This window comes from Bombina bombina, chromosome 6 (genome assembly GCF_027579735.1).
Source record: "Bombina bombina isolate aBomBom1 chromosome 6, aBomBom1.pri, whole genome shotgun sequence".
Classification (NCBI taxonomy): Eukaryota; Metazoa; Chordata; class Amphibia; order Anura; family Bombinatoridae; genus Bombina; species Bombina bombina.
In genome coordinates this window covers 113,438,501-113,444,857 of record NC_069504.1, presented here as the reverse complement: position 1 = coordinate 113,444,857, position 6,357 = coordinate 113,438,501, and positions in this window count along the sequence as shown.

The following is a 6,357-nucleotide window of genomic DNA, read 5'->3' as shown; positions in this document are numbered from 1 at the left end:
TAAGGTTATCAGCAATTCCTCTACAAATCACTCAGGAACAAGCAGATGACAAGGTGAGTGGTAGGTGAGGGGGTCATATAATATTCTGTACCTTTGTCTTCTGGTACAGATATTGGTACTTACCTGTTCTCATTCTTTGCTTACTTCATCCCACCCTTCCGTCACACTCACCTCTGAAGTTTCAATCCTTTACAATCATGCCAAGAAGGGGCAGTAATGCTTATGAACAAATGCAGCACAGGAACATTTGATATTGTTATTGGTAAAGGATCAAGGTATAGCTGGCAGGACACCTAGGCCATACATGACTCATAGAAAGAGGAAGTAAGTTAGGAATATTCAAGTTTATCATTTGAAATGGCATCAGGTCTAGAGGTTGTCTGTGATCCTTGGCTCACTGTATAGCTGAGCACTGGCCTCCTTCCTAGCAGCAGAGCTTGGTTTTATGAAATGACTTGCCTGGCACTTTTACGTGACAATATCTCTTCAGTCTATTGGGCTGGCACTGGGGGACCAAACTGTCAAACTTCACTATCATTGATTATTGCATCTCTAATAAGAGCGTAAAAGCAAACTGTAACACACAGAACCCCGCACCCTCCCATCTAACCCTTTAACCCCTTAATGACCACAGCACTTTTCCATTTTCTGTCCGTTTGGGACCAAGGCTATTTTTACATTTCTGCGGTGTTTGTGTTTAGCTGTAATTTTCCTCTTACTCATTTACTGTACCCACACATATTATATACCGTTTTTCTCGCCATTAAATGGACTTTCTAAAGATACCATTATTTTCATCATATTTTATCATTTACTATAAAAAAAAATATAAAATATGAGGAAAAAATTGAAAAAAACACACTTTTTCTAACTATGACCCCCAAAATCTGTTACACATCTACAACCACCAAAAAAAACATATGCTAAATAGTTTCTAAATTTTGTCCTGAGTTTAGAAATACCCAATGTTTACATGTTCTTTGCTTTTTTTGTAAGTTATAGGGCCATAAATACAATTAGCACTTTGCTATTTCCAAACCATTATTTTTCAAAATTAGCGCTAGTTACATTAGAACACTAATATCTTTCAGGAATCTCTGAATATCCATTGACATGTATATATTTTTTTTTAGTAGACATCCCAAAGTATTCATCTAGGCCCATTTTGGTATATTTCATGCCACCATTTCACCGCCAAATGCGATTAAATACAAAAAATCGTTCACTTTTTTACTAATTTTTTCACAAACTTTTGGTTTCTCACTGAAATTATTTACAAACAGCTTGTGCAATTATGGCTTAAATGGTTGTAAATGCTTCTCTGGGATCCCCTTTGTTCAGAAATAGCAGACATATATGGCTTTGGCGTTGCTTTTTAGTAATTAGAAGGCTGCTAAATGCCACTGCACACTACACGTGTATTATGCCCAGCAGTGAAGGGGTTAATTATGGAGCATGTAGGGAGCCTTTAGGGATAATTTTAGCTTTAGTGTAGTGTAGTAGACAACCCCTAGTATTGATCTAGGCCAATTTTGGTATATTTCATGCCACCATTTCACCGCCAAATGCGATCAAATTAAAAAAAAACGTTACATTTTTCACAATTTTAGGCTTCTCACTGAAATTATTTACAAACAGCTTGTGTAATTATGGCTTAAATGGTTGTAAATTCTTCTCTGGGATCCCCTTTGTTCAGAAATAGCAGACATATATGGCTTTGGCGTTGCTTTTTGGTAATTAGAAGGCCGCCAAATGCCGCTGCATTTCACACGTGTATTATGGCTAGCAGTGAAGGGGTTAATTATGTAGCTTGTAGGGAGCTTGCAGGGTTAATTTTAGCTTTAGTGTAGAGCTCAGCCTCCCACCTGAAACATGAGACCCCCTGATCCCTCCCAAACAGCTCTCTTCCCTCCCCCACCCCACAATTGTCCCCGCCATCTTAAGTACTGGCAGAAACTCTGCCAGTACTAAAATAAAAGCTATATTTGGGCTTTTTTTGTGTTTTTTTAGCATATTTAAATATGCTGCTGTGTAGGATCCCCCCTTAGCTCCCAGCCTCACTGATCCCCCACCAAACAGCTCTCTAACCCTCCCCCTCTGCCTTAATGGGCGCCATCTTGGGTACTGGCAGCTGTCTGCCAGTACCCAGTGTAGTAAAAAAAATGTGCCTTTTTATTTTTTTAAATGATCTTTTCTGTAGTGTAGCTTCCCCCCCCCCCCAAGATCAACCCCCCACCCCTTCCATGTCCCTTAGCTGTTTATTTACAGCTTTAAAAACTTTATTTGGTTTTACTTTTCCCAGTTTATTTTCTGTAGTGCAGCGGTTCCCTCCCGCTCCCGCCCCGTGCACGCGCCCGCCCGCCGCCCCCCGTGCACGCGCGCGCTCCCGTGCGCGCTCCCGCCCCTCCCGCCCCCGATCCCGCCCCCCTCCACTCCATTCGGCACATCGATGGCCGACCACCCGCCTCCCAGACTTGCTCCCACCCACCAACGATACCGGCCACCGATGTCCGGTGCAGAGAGGGCCACAGAGTGGCTCTCTCTGCATCGGATGGCCAAGGGGGGTTATTGCAGGATGCCTCGATGTCGAGGCATCACTGCAATAACCGGAAAGCAGCTGGAAGCGTGCAGGATCGCTTCCAGCTGCTTTCCAGACCAAGGACGTACGCCACACGTCCTCGGTCATTAACTGTCTTTTTTTTGAGGACGTGTGGCGTACGTCCTTGGTCATTAAGGGGTTAATCACACTGTCTGCAAAGAATGAAAACTTGGTTGACAAATTTCCTTGATCCAGTTCCCTCCCAACACTTATTTTAACCTCTTATTTTCCAAAGGGGGCTGTATTTCGTTGCAAAGTACAGCATTTTTAGGTTTAGTTAAAGGAATATTCTAGTCAATATTAAACCTTCATGATTCAGATAGAGCATGCAATTTTAAACAACTTTCTAATTTACTTTTATTATTATTTTTCTTCATTCTCTTGGTATCTTTATTTGAAAAAGCAAAAATGTAAGCATAGGTGCCAGGCAATGTTTGGTTCAGCACCTGGGTAGCGTTTTCTGATTGGTGTCTAATTGTAGTCACCAATCAGCAAGCGCTACACAGGTGCTGAACCAAAAATGGACTGGCTCCTAAGCTTACATTTAAATAAAGATACAAGAAGATAAATTGATAATAGTAGTAAATTAGAAAGTTGCTTAAAATTACATTCTCTATCTGAATCATTAAAGTTTAATTTTGACTAGACTATTCCTTTAAGGGGTTAAGGCAGTTATCCCTCCTCCTTTCCAATCTCCTTGCTTGGTGCAGTCACAACATAATGGCGAACTTTGACTTAAAGAGACATTAAACCCAAACATTTTCTTTCAAGATTCAAGTAGAGAATACAATTTTAAACAACATTCCAATTTACTTCTATTGTCTAATTTGCTTCATTCTTTAGATATCCTTTGTTGAAGAAATAGCAATGCACATGGGTGAGCCAATCACACAAAGGCATCTATGTGCAGCAACCAATCAGCAGCTACTGGGCCTATCTATCTATGCTTTTAAGCAAAGTATATCTAGAGAATGAAGCAAATTAGATAATAGAAGTAAATTAGAAAGTTGTTTACAATTGCATACTCTTTCTAAAGCATGAAAGAAAAAAAATTGGGTTTCATGTTCCTTTAAAGTACACTATCAAATTTTTCAGGTCTGAGTTCTGCAGCTAAAGATTCCCTTCACAGGGGATGGGAGAGGTAATGTTATAAGGGTAAGTAAACAAGTTGAGATAGTAATATTAAATATTTAATTATAAAATATACTGTTGTTATTTTTACCACTTTTCCTGTAGTTTAAGTCTAAAAAATTTAGTTTTCCCATTCTGAATACTGAAAGTGCACATGGCAGTCATCACAAACCTAACCCTATTGCATATTTGTCCCTAAATAGTTTCAGCAGAGATTGTCAGATAAAGAAGTGCAAAATGATGGAACATTTCCTAACATAATGACAGTGGCCAGTCGGCTCTAGTAACAAGTTGGAACTGACTGTTCGGTGGGGTTTGTCTATTAAAAAGCTGTTGCAGCAGAAACAAGATGATAATGCATTCCAAACATTTTCAAACTCACCCAGTATATTGCTGAAAACAAATCTTATTACAAGGTGTTTACTGTCCCTTTAAGAGGAAATATCTGCCCCTTGTACCACAGGGAGTCTCAGGAGAAACCAGAATACCCATTAGAGTCAATATATAATATGGGCTGCCAGGGAGAGCGCAGTGTCAGGGTGGCTCTATGGTGAGTGACATGGGTGACAGTCTCTGAGATGTGTCAGTGTCATTCAGTGTTTGGAATTTGGCTCTCTTGTAAATTTGACTGTTCCTGTCTATTGAATGTTTCATATATACACAACTTGTGTGTCATACCTGTATGTGAACTGGACACAGTGGTAGTTGAGCTTGAAACTGAGGGTGGACAGCAAAAACCCTAAATAGGCCACTGAAATTATTTAATGGGACAGTAAAGACCTTGAAATTTGCATACAAAGGGCAAGATTATAAATTGAGTGTCATGAGACACAACATGAAAACTAGTGCAGCGAAGGTGGTAAGTAGTGCAGCGATGGCAGCAATGTTATATATATATATATATATATATATATATATATACAGTATATATGAATATATTCATATATATTTCTGTGTTAATATGTGAATATACACATATTAACACATAAATACAGTATATATATATATATATATATATATATATATATATATATATAAGCATATACATATATATTTATTGAGAGCACACTGTTCCCATAGACCGCAATGTAAAGGCACTTTTCACTTTAACCCATAAATACTGCTATGTGCAATTTTTTTTTAAAATTGCAGATGATATTGGTTATTTTATTCTTATACAAACACACTTTGGGGGCAGTTGGAGCACATTTTTTAAATTAACCAGACGCCCTTTGTTTAATTTTGGAGAGCTAATTGCTACCGCAAGCTCGTAGTAGCAATAACCAGCGACTTGTAATGGTTGGTTATTTATTGTGTGCCCGCAAGCGGGAAAATTTGGCCGTTTGCGGGCATGTGATAAATTAGCGCTCCACTTGTAATCTGGCCCAAAATGTTTAGTTATGCATAATGAAACTACTTTGCAATATATTTTCATTTATTTCTCCTACATAGGTGTGTCCGGTCCACGGCTTCATCCTTACTTGTGGGAATATTCTCTTCCCTAACAGGAAATGGCAAAGAGGCACACAGCAAAAGCTGTCCATATAGCCCCTCCTCTGGCCCCGCCCCCCAGTCATTCTCTTTGCCGCTCTGAACAAGTAGCATCTCCACGGGGATGGTGAAGAGTTTGTGGTGTTTAGTTGTAGTTTTTATTTCTTCTATCAAGAGTTTGTTATTTTATAATAGTGCCGGTTTGTACTATTTACTCTACAACAGAAAGTGATGAAGATTTCTGTTAAAGAGGATTATGATTTTAGCACAAGTAACTAGAATCCATTGCTGTTACCACACAGGACTGTTGAGCCAGAGAACTTCAGTTGGGGGTAACAGTTTGCAGACTCATCTGCTCCAGGTATGACCAGTCTCTTTTCTAACAACACATGATAATGCTAGAAGACTGTCAGTTTTTCCCTCAGGGGACCGGTAAGCCATTTTCTTAGACTGAGTAACAGATTACAGGCTTATTTTGTTGGGCTTTTGTACTGGTAGACACTGTTGTGGGCCAAATCGATTCACTTATATCACATTTTTATGGCATTTCAAATGTTTTGTGAACATAAATACACTTTGGGGAACGTTTTAATTATGCCTGGCATGGTTTAGACGCCTAATCTAGTCAGGAAGGCCCCTTCACTCTAGTATGCAGAGGGAGGAGGCCTCATTTTCGCGCCTCAGTTGCGCAGTTAATATCTAAGGCAGTGCATGCAGCTTCATGTGAGAGGGTCCTGTGGATAAGAAACAGACTCTGAGGAGAATAACCCCTAAGGAAGGTAAAAGCTACAGCAAAGGCTGTAGCAGGGACTGTAGTGTGTAAAACCGGTTAAATAGAACAATTAGCTCCGGTTTGCTCATTTAAGGGTCTAGAGACTTCATTTTTTGTGTGCAATACTTTCAAAGCATTAAGACACTGTGGTGTAAATTTCATAAAGATCGGATATTGCCTTCATAGTTTTTTGAACATTCAGAAATAAAGTGTGTCATTTTATTATTTAAAGAGACAGTAACGGTTTTTGTTTAAAATCGTTTTATTGCATTAATAGCCTGCCTAAATCTGCCTAACATGTCTGTGCCATCAGATAGCTTATGTTCTGTGTGTATAGAGACCAAGGTGGTCCCCCCTTTAAGTG